The 21399-nt window shown below is 48.1% G+C and overlaps 9 non-coding genes across 9 annotated transcripts; all 9 read right to left on the reverse strand.

The window, feature by feature from the left end:
• Positions 1 to 939: 939 nt before the first annotated feature.
• trnas-cga (transfer RNA serine (anticodon CGA)) lies at positions 940 to 1021 on the reverse strand. Its single transcript has one exon. It is a non-coding gene; the product is annotated as a tRNA-Ser (tRNA).
• An 857-nt stretch (positions 1022 to 1878) lies between these two features.
• On the reverse strand, positions 1879 to 1960 carry trnas-cga (transfer RNA serine (anticodon CGA)). Its single transcript has one exon. It is a non-coding gene; the product is annotated as a tRNA-Ser (tRNA).
• Positions 1961 to 3755: 1795 nt separating this feature from the next.
• On the reverse strand, positions 3756 to 3837 carry trnas-cga (transfer RNA serine (anticodon CGA)). The gene has a single exon. It is a non-coding gene; the product is annotated as a tRNA-Ser (tRNA).
• An 867-nt stretch (positions 3838 to 4704) lies between these two features.
• Positions 4705 to 4786, reverse strand: trnas-cga (transfer RNA serine (anticodon CGA)). Its single transcript has one exon. It is a non-coding gene; the product is annotated as a tRNA-Ser (tRNA).
• A 2051-nt stretch (positions 4787 to 6837) lies between these two features.
• Positions 6838 to 6919, reverse strand: trnas-cga (transfer RNA serine (anticodon CGA)). Its single transcript has one exon. It is a non-coding gene; the product is annotated as a tRNA-Ser (tRNA).
• Positions 6920 to 8972: 2053 nt separating this feature from the next.
• On the reverse strand, positions 8973 to 9054 carry trnas-cga (transfer RNA serine (anticodon CGA)). Its single transcript has one exon. It is a non-coding gene; the product is annotated as a tRNA-Ser (tRNA).
• Positions 9055 to 10485: 1431 nt separating this feature from the next.
• trnas-cga (transfer RNA serine (anticodon CGA)) lies at positions 10486 to 10567 on the reverse strand. The gene has a single exon. It is a non-coding gene; the product is annotated as a tRNA-Ser (tRNA).
• A 1431-nt stretch (positions 10568 to 11998) lies between these two features.
• On the reverse strand, positions 11999 to 12080 carry trnas-cga (transfer RNA serine (anticodon CGA)). Its single transcript has one exon. It is a non-coding gene; the product is annotated as a tRNA-Ser (tRNA).
• Positions 12081 to 13511: 1431 nt separating this feature from the next.
• Positions 13512 to 13593, reverse strand: trnas-cga (transfer RNA serine (anticodon CGA)). Its single transcript has one exon. It is a non-coding gene; the product is annotated as a tRNA-Ser (tRNA).
• Positions 13594 to 21399: the final 7806 nt, after the last annotated feature.

Here is a 21399-nt window from a genome sequence, read left to right on the forward strand (position 1 = left end):
CATTGTACAGTCTGAACATCACTGCCCTTGTTCTCAATTCTACACTTTTGACAATATAGCCTAGCATCGTGTTTGCCTTTTTTATTGCTTCCCCACACTGTTTGGCTGGAGAAAGCGAGGAGTCCACGTAGACTCCTAGGTCTTCTGCAACAGAATTCCTGCTAGTCCTTGACTAAATCTCCTTTCTACAACCTGCTTACTTTCACCAACTCAGCAGCTGGACTGAACTGACTTCAACTGAGGCAAACTACAGACAATGCTAACTTCAATTACGGCAAACTTAAAACAACGTGAGCAATGCTAAGTGTTGGGGTAAAATTGCCCCCCATGTATTGTACATACACTTTCCAGTAAGTTACTAGTTCAAACTTGCTCTTATAAGGGTTTCCTTGTTCTTATTAGGATTTCTGTGCTCAGACTGATCTGTGTGGCAGATGGAGATAATTTCTACTGCTGTGGACATTGTTTAGTTAACGATCCAAAACTATATAACACGTTCTTATCAGTATAGTGTGTGCTTTGTCCTTGTTTCCAGTGCTTCCATGTCTGGATGAAATATTGTTTCCCTAATTATAAAGATACCTCATGAATTATTGCTTCCCGTGTCTCAGAACTGCCCCGGGACACGTCAAGAAAATATCATCCAGGTTCGGGACCAAACCTCCTTTGAAATATTTCTTGTAGGTGTGAAACTTTCAATAAACGAACAGACTTCATGTCAGTGACTTTACTTCCCGAACCTGTCTCCTGCTGAGAGTCTCCTCTGTTACTGGAAACGCTCACTGGGTTGCCTGATTCACTGGGATCCGAAGGGTTGCTTCAGCTGAAGTGTTGTACCTTAACACTAAGACTGGTCTGAAACTAGTCAAACAAAAAGACACCTGCCTCTCACCTGTGGCAACCTGTAAATACTTCTGTGTTTTCAATAGAGTGACCAACCGTCACGAACAGGATTCGAACCTGTGCGGGGAAACCCCATTGGATTTCGAGTCCAACGCCTTAACCTCTCGGCCACCGTGACTGTGAAAATAATGAAAAATAATGTCAAATGTGTCCATTAATAACTAAGTGATCATGGATCCTATCCCGTCTGTTTTTGAATGTTCCCAAATTGCCTCTTCAGCCACATCGCTGGGGAGTTTGTTCAGATTGTGACGCCTCTCTGTGTGAAGAAGTGTCTCCTGTTTTCTGTCTTGAATGCCTTGAAGCCCAATTTCCATTTGTGTTCCCGGTGCGTGTGTCCCTGCTGATCTGGAAAAGCTCCTCTGGTTTGATGTGGTCGATGCCTTTCATGATTTTGAAGACTTGGATCAAGTCCCCACGTAGTCTCCTCTGTTCCAGGGTGAAAAGGTTCAGTTCCTCAGTCTCTCAGTAGGACTTTCCCTTCAGACCTGGAATAAGTCTGGTCGCTCTCCTCTGAACTGCCTCTAGAGCAGCGATATCTTTCTTGAAGTGTGGAGCCCAGAACTGTCCACAGTATCCAGATGAGCTCTAGTGCATTGTACAGTCTGAACATCACTGCCCTTGTTCTCAATTCTACAATTTTGACAATATACCCTAGCATCGTGTTTGCCTTTTTTATTGCTTCCCCACACTGTTTGGCTGGAGAAAGTGAGGAGTCCACGTAGACTCCTAGGTCTTCTGCAACAGAATTCCTGCTAGTCCTTGACTAAATCTCCTTACTTTCACCAACTCAGCAGCTGGACTGAACTGACTTCAACTGAGGCAAACTACAGACAATGCTAACTTCAATTACGGCAAACTTAAAACAACGTGAGCAATGCTAAGACTGGTCTGAAACTAGTCAAACAACAAGACAGCTGCCTCTCACCTGTACCAAACTATAAATACTTCTGTTTTCTCAGTAGAGTGATGATCCGTCACGAACAGGATTCGAACCTGTGCAGGGAAACCCCATTGGATTTCGAGTCCAACGCCTTAACCTCTCGGCCACCGTGACTGTTCCTGTTCCTGTTCCTACACCCTCTTAAGCATTGTTTGTCAGTGTGACGCAGCTCCTGTGCATTGAAGTGACACTGTGTTCCTACAATGCACACATCGTTTGAAAGCTCATTCTCTTGGCTACCAGCGCGTCTCATTCTCACTCGGTTTCAACCGGATTGATTTGCAAATAGTCTTGTTTTGTTCAGAGCAGCCTAACGATTAATCCAGTGTATATTATTTGATGTTCTGGTTCAGATCCAGTGATGTAAACTCGTTTTCCATCCTGACATGTTGAGCTCTCTACGGGTGTGTGTTGCTTCTACCAAAACGTGGATGGTCTTGTTTTGATCAGTAGACTGTCTTGTTCCAGAATATGTCATAATTGTAAATATTTTCTGAGATTTTGTATTCCAAGTATCCCCCACCCCCCCATTTTAGAATCAGAGGACTGGATGGGGGGAGTTTTTTCTCTGCTGCTTAATAAATTGAATACCTCGGCCTGTACCAAAGTATGAATATGGAGCTCATGACGGTTCAATGTCTTGTCAGTGTCGCAGTGGTACAGAATGAACTGTATTTCTATAATGCATATTGAAGTTGAGTCTTTTCCTGTAATGAGACGATTGTGTTTTTCTCAGGACCCGTCTGATGATCGCAGCCAGCAGTGGACTCCGGCCCATGATCTGCGTTCTTTTAAATTACCGTGCAGACGTATCGATAAAGCACAGCGGGGGACGGGCCGCTGAGATCCACGCTCTGGCCAATGGACTGCATGGGTGAGACTGTTCTGGAAATAAACTCTCATCAAGTTTTTGAAACGTTCATTAGCGTTTGTGAGAAATCGTCCTAATGAGTCGGATGAGTGACGGGGGTCTCCTCTTCAGTGCTGCTGCTCTGTCCCTCTCACAGGAAGACAACGTGTCTGTTTAAGAAAGACCTTCCCCTTTTCTTTTGCTTTCCAGCTGCTCAAATCGAATTGGGACCGAGAGCAGACCTCCGCAGTGTCCGTCACACAGCGAGGGACAGGAGGCCGAGCCGCAGAGCGAGCCCTCGGCTCTGGAGGAGAGCCTGCCGGAGCGACTGGCCCAGCCCAGAGCGAGAAGCTGCTCCTGCGCCAGCAGCTGGAAGCAGCTCAGAACGAGGGCCCGGTCCAGGAGAAGGCCATGGCCGAGGAGCAGGAGCGCCTCAGAGACATCCTGACATCAGCAGCCGGGCCCTCCTGGCCAGGAACAGAAAGCTGCGGGAGATCGCCGAGCGGAAGAGCGAGCAGTCGGACAGAGAGGTGGGCGCCCAGAAGCTCCTCACAATAGAGCTCTTCATACCTGGGGACTGACTGCAAGTACCTGACACAGTTGTAGAGAGGCTTTATTTTCCAGGATCAGTTGTCCTAGACCAGTGGTTCTCAATCCAGCCGAGCTCTCAATTACTTAATTGAACCCTTAATTGAAGTAATCATGTCCTAAATCAGAGCCATTTCATTATTTTTATCAGTAGGAGTTTAAAGTTAAATATAAGATTGTAGACGGCCCGAACCTCCTTTGAAATATTTCTTGTAGGTGTGAAACTTTCAATAAACGAACAGAGTTCATGTCAGTGACTTTACTTCCCGAGCCTGTCTCCTGCTGAGAGTCTCCTCTGTTACTGGAAACGCTCACTGGGGTGCCTGATTCACTGGGATCCGAAGGGTTGCTTCAGCTGAAGCGTTGTACCTTAACACTAAGACTGGTCTGAAACTAGTCAAACAACAAGACGGCTGCCTCTCACCTGTGGCAACCTGTAAATACTTCTGTGTTTTCAATAGAGTGACCAACCGTCACGAAAAGGATTCGAACCTGTGCGGGGAAACCCCATTGGATTTCGAGTCCAACACCTTAACCTCTCGGCCACCGTGACTGTGAAAACAATGAAAAATAATGTCAAATGTGTCCATTAATATCTAAGTGATCAAGGATCCTATCCAGTCTGTTTTTGAATGTTCCCAAATTGCCTCTTCAGCCACATCGCTGGGGAGTTTGTTCAGATTGTGACGCCTCTCTATGTGAAGAAGTGTCTCCTGTTTTCGGTCTTGAATGCCTTGAAGCCCAATTTCCATTTGTGTCCCCGGGTGCGTGTGTCCCTGCTGATCTGGAAAAGCTCCTCTGGTTTGATGTGGTCGCTGCTGCCTTTCATGATTTTGAACACTTGGATCAAGTCCCCACGTAGTCTCCTCTGTTCCAGGGTGAAAAGGTTCAGGTCCTCAGTCTCTCAGTAGGACATTCCCTTCAGACCTGGAATAAGTCTGGTTGCTCTCCTCTGAACTGCCTCTAGAGCAGCGATATCTTTCTTGAAGTGTGGAGCCCAGAACTGTGCACAGTATCCAGATGAGCTCTAACTAGTGCATTGTACAGTCTGAACATCACTGCCCTTGTTCTCAATTCTACACTTTTGACAATATACCCTAGCATCGTGTTTGCCTTTTTTATTGCTTCCCCACACTGTTTGGCTGGAGAAAGTGAGGAGTCCACGTAGACTCCTAGGTCTTCTGCAACAGAATTCCTGCTAGTCCTTGACTAAATCTCCTTTCTACAACCTGCTTACTTTCACCAACTCAGCAGCTGGACTGAACTGACTTCAACTGAGGCAAACTACAGACAATGCTAACTTCAATTACGGCAAACTTAAAACAACGTGAGCAATGCTAAGACTGGTCTGAAACTAGTCAGCTGCCTCTCACCTGTACCAAACTATAAATACTTCTGTTTTCTCAGTAGAGTGATCATCCGTCACGAACAGGATTCGAACCTGTGCGGGGAAACCCCATTGGATTTCGAGTCCAACGCCTTAACCTCTCGGCCACCGTGACTGTTCCTGTTCCTGTTCCTACACCCTCTTAAGCATTGTTTGTCAGTGTGACGCAGCTCCTGTGCATTGAAGTGACACTGTGTTCCTACAATGCGCACATCGTTTGAAAGCTCATTCTCTTGGCTACCAGCGCGTCTCATTCTCACTCGGTTTCAACCGGATTTATTTGCAAATAGTCTTGTTTTGTTCAGAACAGCCTAACGATTAATCCAGTGTATATTATTTGATGTTCTGGTTCAGATCCAGTGATGTAAACTCGTTTTCCATCCTGACATGTTGAGCTCTCTACGGGTGTGTGTTGCTTCTACCAAAACGTGGATGGTCTTGTTTTGATCAGTAGACTGTCTTGTTCCAGAATATGTCATAATTGTAAATATTTTCTGAGATTTTGTATTCCAAGTATCCCCCACCCCCCCATTTTAGAATCAGAGGACTGGATGGGGGGAGTTTTTTCTCTGCTGCTTAATAAATTGAATACCTCGGCCTGGACCAAAGTATGAATATGGAGCTCATGACGGTTCAATGTCTTGTCAGTGTCGCAGTGGTACAGAATGAACTGTATTTCTATAATGCATATTGAAGTTGAGTCTTTTCCTGTAATGAGACGATTGTGTTTTTCTCAGGACCCGTCTGATGATCGCAGCCAGCAGTGGACTCCGGCCCATGATCTGCGTTCTTTTAAATTACCGTGCAGACGTATCGATAAAGCACAGCGGGGGACGGGCCGCTGAGATCCACGCTCTGGCCAATGGACTGCATGGGTGAGACTGTTCTGGAAATAAACTCTCATCAAGTTTTTGAAACGTTCATTAGCGTTTGTGAGAAATCGTCCTAATGAGTCGGATGAGTGACGGGGGTCTCCTCTTCAGTGCTGCTGCTCTGTCCCTCTCACAGGAAGACAACGTGTCTGTTTAAGAAAGACCTTCCCCTTTTCTTTTGCTTTCCAGCTGCTCAAATCGAATTGGGACCGAGAGCAGACCTCCGCAGTGTCCGTCACACAGCGAGGGACAGGAGGCCGAGCCGCAGAGCGAGCCCTCGGCTCTGGAGGAGAGCCTGCCGGAGCGACTGGCCCAGCCCAGAGCGAGAAGCTGCTCCTGCGCCAGCAGCTGGAAGCAGCTCAGAACGAGGGCCCGGTCCAGGAGAAGGCCATGGCCGAGGAGCAGGAGCGCCTCAGAGACATCCTGACATCAGCAGCCGGGCCCTCCTGGCCAGGAACAGAAAGCTGCGGGAGATCGCCGAGCGGAAGAGCGAGCAGTCGGACAGAGAGGTGGGCGCCCAGAAGCTCCTCACAATAGAGCTCTTCATACCTGGGGACTGACTGCAAGTACCTGACACAGTTGTAGAGAGGCTTTATTTTCCAGGATCAGTTGTCCTAGACCAGTGGTTCTCAATCCAGCCGAGCTCTCAATTACTTAATTGAACCCTTAATTGAAGTAATCATGTCCTAAATCAGAGCCATTTCATTATTTTTATCAGTAGGAGTTTAAAGTTAAATATAAGATTGTAGAAGGAACTGATCTTATTACGGAACCAAATATTTATGGTTACACAATTTAAAGATTCAAATGTAATCAGATCTCTTCAATTAAGGGTTCAATTAAGTAATTGAGAGCTCATTTGGAACAGAAACCCGTTAGACATTGTTCCTCCGCTGTGAGACACAGGGCTGGCATCGATGCCAAGAATAAGGTACGGCTTTATCCCTCTGTGGCATGTGTGCCTTAATGGCGTGGAACTCCATGTTAATACACAGTAAAACATACACTACTGGTCAAAAGTTTTAGAACAGCCCATTTGTCCAGTTTGTATTGAAATGTAAGCAGTTCAAGTCCAGTGAATAACCTGAAATGGTACAAAGGTAAGCGCTAAACTGCCAGAGGTTAAAAACAAGTTCAGGTTCCCAAAAAACGGAACATTAATGTCCATTTCAGAGTTACACACTGTGTTACTACACCCTCTTAAGCATTATTTGGCAGTGTTACACACAGCTTCTGTGCATAGAACTGACACTGTACTTGTAAATACTTCTGTGTTTTCAATAAATTGATCGTGCGTCACGAACAGGATTCGAACCTGTGCAGGGAAACCCCATTGGATTTCGAGTCCAACGCCTTAACCTCTCGGCCACCGTGACTGTTCCTGTTACTGTTCCTGTTCCTACACCCTCTTAAGCATTGTTTGTCAGTGTGACGCAGCTCCTGTGCATTGAAGTGACACTGTGTTCCTACAATGCGCACATCGTTTGAAAGCTCATTCTCTTGGCTACCAGCGCGTCTCATTCTCACTCGGTTTCAACCGGATTTATTTGCAAATAGTCTTGTTTTGTTCAGAACAGCCTAACGATTAATCCAGTGTATATTATTTGATGTTCTGGTTCAGATTCAGTGATGTAAACTCGTTGTGTATTAGTACACTGTTTTCCATCCTGACATGTTGAGCTGTGTTCCTCCGCATGTTGTTCCTCTGCTGTGAGACACAGGGCTGGCATCGATGTCAAGAATAAGGTACGGCTTTATCCCTCTGTGGCATGTGTGCCTTAATGGCGTGGAACTCCATGTTAATACACAGTAAAACATACACTACTGGTCAAAAGTTTTAGAACAGCCCATTTTTCCAGTTTGTATTGAAATGTAAGCAGTTCAAGTCCAGTGAATAACCTGAAATGGTACAAAGGTAAGCGCTAAACTGCCAGAGGTTAAAAACAAGTTCAGGTTCCCAAAAACTGAACAATAATGTCCATTTCAGAGTCATATACTAAGAAAGTGTCCAATGGAGAGCAGGTCATTCGACCCATCCTGCTCGCTTGGTTTTAAGGAGCACTGTGCAGTAGTGGTTAGGGCTCTGCACTCATCACTGGCAGGGTGTGGGTTCAAATCCTGGCTGGGTCAGTGCTGTTGTACTCTTGAGCAAGATATCTCACTGAGGTTACAGCTGTATAAATGCATATACATGTAAGTATATACATGGATAAGAGCATCTACTAAATGAAAATTAATGTAGAATGTATCTGTTAATAACTAAGTGATCAAGCATCTGATTTGAAGACTTGGATCAAGTCCCAACGTAGTCTCCTCTGTTCCAGGGTGAAAAGGTTCAGTTCCTCAGTCTCTCAGTAGGACATTCCCTTCAGACCTGGAATAAGTCTGGTTGCTCTCCTCTGAACTGCCTCTAGAGCAGCGATATCTTTCTTGAAGTGTGTCCTGTGTCCACAGTATCCAGATGAGCTCTAACTAGTACAGTCTGAACATCACTGCCCTTGTTCTCAATTCTACACTTTTGACAATATACCCTAGCATCGTGTTTGCCTTTTTTATTGCTTCCCCACACTGTTTGGCTGGAGAAAGTGAGGAGTCCACGTAGACTCCTAGGTCTTCTGCAACAGAATTCCTGCTAGTCCTTGACTAAATCTCCTCTCTACAACCTGCTTACTTTCACCAACTCAGCAGCTGGACTGAACTGACTTCAACTGAGGCAAACTACAGACAATGCTAACTTCAATTACGGCAAACTTAAAACAACGTGAGCAATGCTAAGTGTTGGGGTAAAATTGCCCCCCATGTATTGTACATACACTTTCCAGTAAGTTACTAGTTCAAACTTGCTCTTATAAGGGTTTCCTTGTTCTTATTAGGATTTCTGTGCTCAGACTGATCTGTGTGGCAGATGGAGATAATTTCTACTGCTGTGGACATTGTTTAGTTAACGATCCAAAACTATATAACACGTTCTTATCAGTATAGTGTGTGCTTTGTCCTTGTTTCCAGTGCTTCCATGTCTGGATGAAATATTGTTTCCCTAATTATAAAGATACCTCATGAATTATTGCTTCCCGTGTCTCAGAACTGCCCCGGGACACGTCAAGAAAATATCATCCAGGTTCGGGACGGCCCCGAACCTCCTTTGAAATATTTCTTGTAGGTGTATAAAAGGCAGTGTGAAACTTTCAATAAACGAACAGACTTCATGTCAGTGACTTTACTTCCCGAGCCTGTCTCCTGCTGAGAGTCTCCTCTGTTACTGGAAACGCTCACTGGGGTGCCTGATTCACTGGGATCCGAAGGGTTGCTTCAGCTGAAGCGTTGTACCTTAACACTAAGACTGGTCTGAAACTAGTCAAACAAAAAGACACCTGCCTCTCACCTGTGGCAACCTGTAAATACTTCTGTGTTTTCAATAGAGTGACCAACCGTCACGAACAGGATTCGAACCTGTGCGGGGAAACCCCATTGGATTTCGAGTCCAACGCCTTAACCTCTCGGCCACCGTGACTGTGAAAACAATGAAAAATAATGTCAAATGTGTCCATTAATAACTAAGTGATCAAGGATCCTATCCAGTCTGTTTTTGAATGTTCCCAAATTGTCTCTTCAGCCACATCGCTGGGGAGTTTGTTCAGATTGTGACGCCTCTCTGTGTGTCTCCTGTTTTCTGTCTTGAATGCCTTGAAGCCCAATTTCCATTTGTGTCCCCGGGTGCGTGTGTCCCTGCTGATCTGGAAAAGCTCCTCTGGTTTGATGTGGTCGATGCCTTTCATGATGTTGAAGACTTGGATCAAGTCCCCACGTAGTCTCCTCTGTTCCAGGGTGAAAAGGTTCAGGTCCTCAGTCTCTCAGTAGGACATTCGCTTCAGACCTGGAATAAGTCTGGTTGCTCTCCTCTGAACTGCCTCTAGAGCAGTGATATCTTTCTTGAAGTGTGGAGCCCAGAACTGTGCACAGTATCCAGATGAGCTCTAACTAGTGCATTGTACAGTCTGAACATCACTGCCCTTGTTCTCAATTCTACACTTTTGACAATATACCCTAGCATCGTGTTTGCCTTTTTTATTGCTTCCCCACACTGTTTGGCTGGAGAAAGCGAGGAGTCCACGTAGACTCCTAGGTCTTCTGCAACAGAATTCCTGCTAGTCCTTGACTAAATCTCCTTTCTACAACCTGCTTACTTTCACCAACTCAGCAGCTGGACTGAACTGACTTCAACTGAGGCAAACTACAGACAATGCTAACTTCAATTACGGCAAACTTAAAACAACGTGAGCAATGCTAAGTGTTGGGGTAAAATTGCCCCCCATGTATTGTACATACACTTTCCAGTAAGTTACTAGTTCAAACTTGCTCTTATAAGGGTTTCCTTGTTCTTATTAGGATTTCTGTGCTCAGACTGATCTGTGTGGCAGATGGAGATAATTTCTACTGCTGTGGACATTGTTTAGTTAACGATCCAAAACTATATAACACGTTCTTATCAGTATAGTGTGTGCTTTGTCCTTGGTTCCAGTGCTTCCATGTCTGGATGAAATGTTGTTTCCCTAATTATAAAGATACCTCATGAATTATTGCTTCCCGTGTCTCAGAACTGCCCCGGGACACGTCAAGAAAATATCATCCAGGTTCGGGACGGCCCCGAACCTCCTTTGAAATATTTCTTGTAGGTGTATAAAAGGCTGTGTGAAACTTTCAATAAACGAACAGACTTCATGTCAGTGACTTTACTTCCCGAGCCTGTCTCCTGCTGAGAGTCTCCTCTGTTACTGGAAACGCTCACTGGGGTGCCTGATTCACTGGGATCCAAAGGGTTGCTTCAGCTGAAGCGTTGTACCTTAACACTAAGACTGGTCTGAAACTAGTCAAACAACAAGACGGCTGCCTCTCACCTGTGGCAACCTGTAAGTACTTCTGTGTTTTCAATAGAGTGACCAACCGTCACGAACAGGATTCGAACCTGTGCGGGGAAACCCCATTGGATTTCGAGTCCAACACCTTAACCTCTCGGCCACCGTGACTGTGAAAATAATGAAAAATAATGTCAAATGTGTCCATTAATAACTAAGTGATCAAGGATCCTATCCAGTCTGTTTTTGAATGTTCCCAAATTGTCTCTTCAGCCACATCGCTGGGGAGTTTGTTCAGATTGTGACGCCTCTCTGTGTGTCTCCTGTTTTCTGTCTTGAATGCCTTGAAGCCCAATTTCCATTTGTGTCCCCGGGTGCGTGTGTCCCTGCTGATCTGGAAAAGCTCCTCTGGTTTGATGTGGTCGATGCCTTTCATGATTTTGAAGACTTGGATCAAGTCCCCACGTAGTCTCCTCTGTTCCAGGGTGAAAAGGTTTAGGTCCTCAGTCTCTCAGTAGGACATTCGCTTCAGACCTGGAATAAGTCTGGTTGCTCTCCTCTGAACTGCCTCTAGAGCAGTGATATCTTTCTTGAAGTGTGGAGCCCAGAACTGTGCACAGTATCCAGATGAGCTCTAACTAGTGCATTGTACAGTCTGAACATCACTGCCCTTGTTCTCAATTCTACACTTTTGACAATATACCCTAGCATCGTGTTTGCCTTTTTTATTGCTTCCCCACACTGTTTGGCTGGAGAAAGTGAGGAGTCCACGTAGACTCCTAGGTCTTCTGCAACAGAATTCCTGCTAGTCCTTGACTAAATCTCCTTTCTACAACCTGCTTACTTTCACCAACTCAGCAGCTGGACTGAACTGACTTCAACTGAGGCAAACTACAGACAATGCTAACTTCAATTACGGCAAACTTAAAACAACGTGAGCAATGCTAAGTGTTGGGGTAAAATTGCCCCCCATGTATTGTACATACACTTTCCAGTAAGTTACTAGTTCAAACTTGCTCTTATAAGGGTTTCCTTGTTCTTATTAGGATTTCTGTGCTCAGACTGATCTGTGTGGCAGATGGAGATAATTTCTACTGCTGTGGACATTGTTTAGTTAAGGATCCAAAACTATATAACACGTTCTTATCAGTATAGTGTGTGCTTTGTCCTTGTTTCCAGTGCTTCCATGTCTGGATGAAATATTGTTTCCCTAATTATAAAGATACCTCATGAATTATTGCTTCCCGTGTCTCAGAACTGCCCCGGGACACGTCAAGAAAATATCATCCAGGTTCGGGACGGCCCCGAACCTCCTTTGAAATATTTCTTGTAGGTGTATAAAAGGCTGTGTGAAACTTTCAATAAACGAACAGACTTCATGTCAGTGACTTTACTTCCCGAGCCTGTCTCCTGCTGAGAGTCTCCTCTGTTACTGGAAACGCTCACTGGGGTGCCTGATTCACTGGGATCCGAAGGGTTGCTTCAGCTGAAGCGTTGTACCTTAACACTAAGACTGGTCTGAAACTAGTCAAACAACAAGACGGCTGCCTCTCACCTGTGGCAACCTGTAAGTACTTCTGTGTTTTCAATAGAGTGACCAACCGTCACGAACAGGATTCGAACCTGTGCGGGGAAACCCCATTGGATTTCGAGTCCAACGCCTTAACCTCTCGGCCACCGTGACTGTGAAAATAATGAAAAATAATGTCAAATGTGTCCATTAATAACTAAGTGATCAAGGATCCTATCCCGTCTGTTTTTGAATGTTCCCAAATTGCCTCTTCAGCCACATCGCTGGGGAGTTTGTTCAGATTGTGACGCCTCTCTGTGTGTCTCCTGTTTTCTGTCTTGAATGCCTTGAAGCCCAATTTCCATTTGTGTCCCCGGGTGCGTGTGTCCCTGCTGATCTGGAAAAGCTCCTCTGGTTTGATGTGGTCGATGCCTTTCATGATGTTGAAGACTTGGATCAAGTCCCCATGTAGTCTCCTCTGTTCCAGGGTGAAAAGGTTCAGGTCCTCAGTCTCTCAGTAGGACTTTCCCTTCAGACCTGGAATAAGTCTGGTTGCTCTCCTCTGAACTGCCTCTAGAGCAGTGATATCTTTCTTGAAGTGTGGAGCCCAGAACTGTGCACAGTATCCAGATGAGCTCTAACTAGTGCATTGTACAGTCTGAACATCACTGCCCTTGTTCTCAATTCTACACTTTTGACAATATACCCTAGCATCGTGTTTGCCTTTTTTATTGCTTCCCCACACTGTTTGGCTGGAGAAAGCGAGGAGTCCACGTAGACTCCTAGGTCTTCTGCAACAGAATTCCTGATAGTCCTTGACTAAATCTCCTCTCTACAACCTGCTTACTTTCACCAACTCAGCAGCTGGACTGAACTGACTTCAACTGAGGCAAACTACAGACAATGCTAACTTCAATTACGGCAAACTTAAAACAACGTGAGCAATGCTAAGTGTTGGGGTAAAATTGCCCCCCATGTATTGTACATACACTTTCCAGTAAGTTACTAGTTCAAACTTGCTCTTATAAGGGTTTCCTTGTTCTTATTAGGATTTCTGTGCTCAGACTGATCTGTGTGGCAGATGGAGATAATTTCTACTGCTGTGGACATTGTTTAGTTAACGATCCAAAACTATATAACACGTTCTTATCAGTATAGTGTGTGCTTTGTCCTTGTTTCCAGTGCTTCCATGTCTGGATGAAATATTGTTTCCCTAATTATAAAGATACCTCATGAATTATTGCTTCCCGTGTCTCAGAACTGCCCCGGGACACGTCAAGAAAATATCATCCAGGTTCGGGACGGCCCCGAACCTCCTTTGAAATATTTCTTGTAGGTGTATAAAAGGCAGTGTGAAACTTTCAATAAACGAACAGACTTCATGTCAGTGACTTTACTTCCCGAGCCTGTCTCCTGCTGAGAGTCTCCTCTGTTACTGGAAACGCTCACTGGGGTGCCTGATTCACTGGGATCCGAAGGGTTGCTTCAGCTGAAGCGTTGTACCTTAACACTAAGACTGGTCTGAAACTAGTCAAACAACAAGACGGCTGCCTCTCACCTGTGGCAACCTGTAAGTACTTCTGTGTTTTCAATAGAGTGACCAACCGTCACGAACAGGATTCGAACCTGTGCGGGGAAACCCCATTGGATTTCGAGCCCAACGCCTTAACCTCTCGGCCACCGTGACTGTTCCTGTTCCTACACCCTCTTAAGCATTGTTTGTCAGTGTGACGCAGCTCCTGTGCATTGAAGTGACACTGTGTTCCTACAATGCGCACATCGTTTGAAAGCTCATTCTCTTGGCTACCAGCGCGTCTCATTCTCACTCGGTTTCAACCGGATTGATTTGCAAATAGTCTTGTTTTGTTCAGAGCAGCCTAACGATTAATCCAGTGTATATTATTTGATGTTCTGGTTCAGATCCAGTGATGTAAACTCGTTTTCCATCCTGACATGTTGAGCTCTCTACGGGTGTGTGTTGCTTCTACCAAAACGTGGATGGTCTTGTTTTGATCAGTAGACTGTCTTGTTCCAGAATATGTCATAATTGTAAATATTTTCTGAGATTTTGTATTCCAAGTATCCCCCACCCCCCCATTTTAGAATCAGAGGACTGGATGGGGGGAGTTTTTTCTCTGCTGCTTAATAAATTGAATACCTCGGCCTGGACCAAAGTATGAATATGGAGCTCATGACGGTTCAATGTCTTGTCAGTGTCGCAGTGGTACAGAATGAACTGTATTTCTATAATGCATATTGAAGTTGAGTCTTTTCCTGTAATGAGACGATTGTGTTTTTCTCAGGACCCGTCTGATGATCGCAGCCAGCAGTGGACTCCGGCCCATGATCTGCGTTCTTTTAAATTACCGTGCAGACGTATCGATAAAGCACAGCGGGGGACGGGCCGCTGAGATCCACGCTCTGGCCAATGGACTGCATGGGTGAGACTGTTCTGGAAATAAACTCTCATCAAGTTTTTGAAACGTTCATTAGCGTTTGTGAGAAATCGTCCTAATGAGTCGGATGAGTGACGGGGGTCTCCTCTTCAGTGCTGCTGCTCTGTCCCTCTCACAGGAAGACAACGTGTCTGTTTAAGAAAGACCTTCCCCTTTTCTTTTGCTTTCCAGCTGCTCAAATCGAATTGGGACCGAGAGCAGACCTCCGCAGTGTCCGTCACACAGCGAGGGACAGGAGGCCGAGCCGCAGAGCGAGCCCTCGGCTCTGGAGGAGAGCCTGCCGGAGCGACTGGCCCAGCCCAGAGCGAGAAGCTGCTCCTGCGCCAGCAGCTGGAAGCAGCTCAGAACGAGGGCCCGGTCCAGGAGAAGGCCATGGCCGAGGAGCAGGAGCGCCTCAGAGACATCCTGACATCAGCAGCCGGGCCCTCCTGGCCAGGAACAGAAAGCTGCGGGAGATCGCCGAGCGGAAGAGCGAGCAGTCGGACAGAGAGGTGGGCGCCCAGAAGCTCCTCACAATAGAGCTCTTCATACCTGGGGACTGACTGCAAGTACCTGACACAGTTGTAGAGAGGCTTTATTTTCCAGGATCAGTTGTCCTAGACCAGTGGTTCTCAATCCAGCCGAGCTCTCAATTACTTAATTGAACCCTTAATTGAAGTAATCATGTCCTAAATCAGAGCCATTTCATTATTTTTATCAGTAGGAGTTTAAAGTTAAATATAAGATTGTAGAAGGAACTGATCTTATTACGGAACCAAATATTTATGGTTACACAATTTAAAGATTCAAATGTAATCAGATCTCTTCAATTAAGGGTTCAATTTAGTAATTGAGAGCTCATTTGGAACAGAAACCCGTTAGACATTGTTCCTCCACTGAGCTGACTGTCCACGCTGTGATTGTCAGGTTGTGGGGCGTGTCTAGGGGTCAGAATTATATTGAATCGAGTCTTATTTGTCCAAGTAGCCGATATACATGTGTGTTACAGTTCAGTTGCCTCTGGGGCAGGCGTTGGCGGAGGAGCAGAGCTTGTGCGCTGAGGTTAAGTCGACAACTGACTGACAAAGTTACACCTCTTGTTGGACAGGCAACGATCGAGACAATAAAGCTCGAAAAAGTTCTGCAAGACCCCAGCGTCGACTCCGACCACGAGACAAACCCGACGGGCAGAGCGTGCTCTGGGGGCGGGTCTGTGCGGGTCTGTGCGAGAGACACAGAGACACAGTGAGAGACACAGTGAGAGACCGCTAGAGACACAGAGACACAGTGAGAGACAGAGAGACACAGTGTGAGAGACCGTGAGAGACACAGAGACACAGCGAGAGACACAGTGTGAGACAGAGACTGAGTGAGAGACACAGATCCACAGTCAGAGACACAGTGAGAGACACCGCGAGAGACACAGAGACACAGCGAGAGACACAGTGAGAGACTCAGACAGCGAGAGACACAGTGAGAGACAGATAGACAGCGAGAGACACAGTGTGAGACAGCGAGAGACACAGTGTGAGACAGCGAGAGACACAGTGTGAGACAGATACACAGTGAGAGACCGCGAGAGATACAGAGACACAGTGAGAGACACAGACAGTGAGAGGCCGCGAGAGACACAGAGACACAGTGAGAGACAGAGAGAGCGAGACAGCGAGAGACACAGTGAGAGACAGATACACAGTGAGAGACACAGACAGCGAGAGACACAGTGAGAGACACAGACAGCGAGAGACACAGTGTGAGACACAGATACACAGTGTGAGAGACCGTGAGAGACACAGAGACACAGCGAGAGACACAGTGTGAGACAGAGACTGAGTGAGAGACACAGATCCACAGTCAGAGACACAGTGAGAGACACCGCGAGAGACACAGAGACACAGCGAGAGACACAGTGAGAGACTCAGACAGCGAGAGACACAGTGAGAGACAGATAGACAGCGAGAGAGACACAGAGACACAGTGTGAGACAGCGAGAGACACAGTGAGAGACTCAGACAGCGAGAGACACAGTGAGAGACAGATAGACAGCGAGAGAGACAGCGAGAGACACAGTGAGAGACACAGAGACACAGTGTGAGACAGCGAGAGACACAGTGTGAGACAGATACACAGCGAGAGACTGAGAGACACAGACAGCGAGAGACACAGTGAGAGACCGCAAGAGACACAGAGACACAGTGAGAGACAGCGAGAGACACAGTGAGGGACAGATACACAGCGAGAGACACAGAGACACAGTGAGAGACACAGACAGCGAGAGACACAGTGAGAGACCGCGAGAGACACAGAGACACAGTGAGAGACACAGAGACACAGTGAGAGACACAGAGACACAGTGAGAGACCGCAAGAGACACAGAGACACAGTGAGAGACACAGAGACAGAGACACAGTGAGAGACACAGACAGCGAGAGACACAGTGAGAGATAGCGAGAGACACAGTGAGAGACAGAGACACAGTGAGAGACACAGCCAGCGAGAGACACAGTGAGAGACCGCGAGAGACACAGTGAGAGACCGCGAGAGACACAGTGAGAGACCGCGAGAGACACAGAGACACAGTGAGAGATAGCGAGAGACACAGTGAGAGACAGAGACACAGACAGCGAGAGACACAGTGAGAGACCGCAAGAGACACAGAGACACAGTGAGAGACACAGACAGCGAGAGACACAGAGACACAGTGAGAGATAGCGAGAGACACAGTGAGAGACAGAGACACAGTGAGAGACGCAGACAGCGAGAGACACAGTGAGAGACCGCAAGAGACACAGAGACACAGTGAGAGACAGCGAGAGACACAGTGAGGGACAGAGACACAGTGAGACACAGAGACACAGTGAGAGACACAGACAGGGAGAGAGACACAGTGAGAGAAACAGAGAGACACAGACAGCGAGAGACAAGAAAACATGGGATCAAACAGAACTGGACAACATTAAAGTGTGACAGTCAACAGCCGTGTTCATTCTCAGATCAGCTCACACTGGTGCCTGTGCCAGTTTGTGTTATTTATTAAACGTACAATATGGTCTGGGATTTAACGGGGGCAAGGCAGCTCTGGTGGTTTTTCCAGACGATACTGAATGTCCAGAAGAACTGTGTTCAGACCATTTTAAGACCAAAGACTAGATCTTTGCTGGAGCCAACTGAGGATCCCAGGTGAAACGGCAACCAGCTCCTGTGTGCGTCATCGTGTATTCAAACAGGACACAGGACGGGCTGTGAGCGACACACATGGGGGTCTATAGGCAGCTGGACAGACAGGTGTCGTTGAGGAAATTCATGGAATCATCTTAAAATCTTCCCTTTGAGAGATAACATGATTTAATAAAGACCCACTACGAAGTGTCCACACCAGCCCCATCATCGGCACTGGGACAGAAGGACCAGGATGAAGGTGGAGATGACAGAGAGGCGCTTTTGTAAGAGCCCCCCCACCCAGGCCAGCGGCTCTTCACTGAGTCTCCGCAGGCGGCGGGTGCTGGTTGATTACCGAGCACAAAACGCGTTTCTGCCGCTGGGACGGTAGAGGGCGCTGCTGGCTTTATTTTCGTGTGAACCCGAGCTGCTGTCTGGGGCTCCTATCTTTCATATCAGCTTGTTTGTAATGGCAGTAGTAATAGAATCATTTATGTTAGGAGTAGTAAACTCTCAGCGATAGTATGCAAAGTGAATTAGGTTGGTAGCTGTACTGTGATGGCAGACTATGTTCATGGTGGCGTGTAAATTATTATAAATCCATGTGTTAGTGCTGACACCACACCCTTTGACTTGTAGTGCATGTATATGAAGCGCTATGCACTGCGTACATGTATGTATTTGTGGACCTTGACCACTATAGTTTATGAGCTAGACAGTTTGTGTGCATTTCAGTAATATTAAGTATATTCTTGCACATTCAGTGACCATTCTGACATGCTCAGCCTGAAGGAAGAGTCCGGCGAATTGCGTCTGTGCGTTGTGTCCTCTAGAGGGCAGCACTGAACTACAGATTGTCAGACGCCTAAGGTCCCAGGTGAGGCGATTATCATGCATTGATACATTATTGAATACATTAGTGTTAGAGTGACTACTACCAGAACCAGTGCCTGTTGATGCTATAACTAATATTTGTGCCAGCTCGTCTATTCGCAGCATACGATTGAGTATGCAAATGCACTGTTATCTCGACCTGTAACTAGTACTGCAGCTGCCACTAATATTAATATTATCACTACGACTATCAGAGCACATCACTGCGGCCGGGCAGAAAAGCCACGAACTCATCTTCCACACTTTCTAACTGTTATCATTGCTATTAATACTTCAGCAAACTCTAGTAGTCCTCAATGACAACTGCTCTTAACATCGTTCCCCCCTATTAATAATAACTTGTGCCCGACTATCAACCCCCTAATCGTCCCGCTTTCGCAGGTGGACAGACAGCATTGCAGGTCCTGGGGTGGTGGTGGTCTTAATGGACCTTTTTATGATACTCTTGAACTACACCGGACCCGGAAAAAAACATGAATTAGACAATACGAATAGCAACCTCGGAGCAGAGCACAAACACAGGTGGCAGGTACAGTTAGCAGCGATGTACCACCCCCCCGTGCGTGTGTTGAAAGGATGCTCCAATAATCGAATACATTTTCATATTCGTATAGTGGAAGCGTGTCTCCGTGTTGTATAGAGGAGAAAAGCTGCAAGACTGAAGGGAAGAAATGGAGGAGCTGAGCCAGTCGAGTGGGTATAGGCCGCACCCCATACCCAGAAATCATAGGGGGGCACGGATCCGCAGGGACTTCATGAGAGGAGCTTCAATATCCTGAAACACGCCGGTGCTTATAGCGCCTGGTCCTGAGTGGCCCCTGTGTGTCTGCTGTGGGACTGATCCAGTGCCCCCTGTGTGTCTGCTGTGGGACTGATCCAGTGGCCCCTGTGTGTCTGCTGTGGGACTGATCCAGTGGCCCCTGTGTGTCTGCTGTGGGACTGATCCAGTGGCCCCTGTGTGTCTGCTGTGGGACTGATCCAGTGGCCCCTGTGTGTCTGCTGTGGGACTGATCCAGTGGCCCCTGTGTGTCTGCTGTGGGACTGATCCAGTGGCCCCTGTGTGTCTGCTGTGGGACTGATCCAGTGGCCCCTGTGTGTCTGCTGTGGGACTGATCCAGTGGCCCCTGTGTGTCTGCTGTGGGACTGATCCAGTGGCCCCTGTGTGTCTGCTGTGGGACTGATCCAGTGGCCCCTGTGTGTCTGCTGTGGGACTGATCCAGTGGCCCCTGTGTGTCTGCTGTGGGACTGATCCAGTGGCCCCTGTGTGTCTGCTGTGGGACTGATCCAGTGGCCCCTGTGTGTCTGCTGTGGGACTGATCCAGTGGCCCCTGTGTGTCTGCTGTGGGACGATCTTCTCCAGTCGCATCTGGTCGCGGTGTTGCTCGGCGCCAGATGGAGTTTGTGCTCCGTGGAAATACAGTCACGGCGAGCGCAGCCGGCACCCACGCATCCCCCCCGGGGGTCGCGATTCGGCGCGTTTAGCCCGCAGCGGCGCGGAGGGGCAGCCCAGCCCAGCCTCTACCTGCCCAGGTGTGCGAGAGCCGCCGGCTCGTTTGCGGGTCGTGCTTGCTGCGCATGCCTGATGCTCGCGGGTGTTGATTGGCATCAGTCTGGGCTCGCGCACACCCGGGGGTCCCGGGGGTCTCCCGCCTCGCCTCGCGCCTCGAGGACCCGCCTTCGAGCCCCCCCGCAGAGGGACCACGTGACTCGGCATCTGCCGGGAGGCAGCAAAGCTCGCAGAAACCAAGCAACACGAGCCGCCGAGGAGCAGGAGAGGAAGAGAGAGAGGGAGGGGGGGAGAGAGAGAAGCGCACTGCACAGCCCAGTGAGGAGATCGAGAAGAAAGAGGAGGAGAGGAGGAGAGGAGGAGAGAGCCCGAGCCCGAGCGCAGAGCGGACACCCGACCCCGGGCCGCCCCCGCCGGCCAGCTGGACTCGCTCTCGGTCAACTTCGCTTTTCCGCTGACTTGGCTTTGCCTGCCTTTGCCCCCCTTACAGGGGTCCCCCGCGCTGCCATGCCCGCTTCCCCGTGAAGGACAGGGTCCCACCCCCGCCGGGAAAGTGGAGCAGCGGGTGTCCCGCATCGGCGCGCTCCTGCAGGGGCTGGGGTGCGCGCCCGGTACCTCCCGCTTCCTGCCCGGTTTCGGGTCCGAGGAGCGAGAGGCCGCAGCCCCGGGGCGCCGGCCGCGGAGAGCCCCCTCCACCCGCTCCAGGATGCCCGTGATGAAGGGTCTGCTGGCCCCGCAGAACACCTTCCTGGACACCATCGCCACCCGCTTCGATGGCACCCGTGAGTACCCCACCCCTACCCCGGTCCCGCTGCTGTCTCGGGGCGGTGCGGTGCAGCAGGTCCGGCTCCTGCCCGCGATGTCGCTGATTAAGTGATTGGATTTGTGCGCTGCGATCCTCGGGGCAGACCCCTCTGGGCCTGTAATGAGTTTAACATGGTGACGATTAACCGTATTATTAGGATGAGTAGCACTAGCGCACCTAGCAGTAGTAGTCCTATTATATGAGCTGTAATAGTAGCACAACCAAATTGCAATTATATAGCGCCTTTCAGTGCCAGACTCTCAGATCTAGTAAACGAGTATCCGCACTCTGTAGTCGTGGAGACTGATAATCCCCATGTTCACCCCCGCCCCCGGGTCGCTCTTTTGCCAGGTTGTTTTCTCATGGGTCTTGTTGTCCAAGAGACTGCAGAGTTGTTGTCGTGTGACTCTGGGCTGCGGTATCCTCCTCCAGCACAACAACATGCATGTCTGCTCCTCATTATATTCAGAGAGGGATGTATATTATTCCTGGGAAGATGTTTAATTCGGGGTCTGTGCTGTGAACTGCAGATGAGAAATCACCCCGTGCTGTGTCTTGGGGGCGCTGGGAGTCACACAGGGCAGTGCCGCCGGGGCTGTGATGTGCCCAGGATGGGGGAGGTCGTGCCCCTGCCTCCCGCAGACAGGAAGGTGGAGGGGCAGGTGCATGTGTGTCGCTGGGACTCTGGCATGT

This window comes from Amia ocellicauda, chromosome 16, assembly GCF_036373705.1.
Source record: "Amia ocellicauda isolate fAmiCal2 chromosome 16, fAmiCal2.hap1, whole genome shotgun sequence".
NCBI classification, from domain to species: Eukaryota; Metazoa; Chordata; class Actinopteri; order Amiiformes; family Amiidae; genus Amia; species Amia ocellicauda.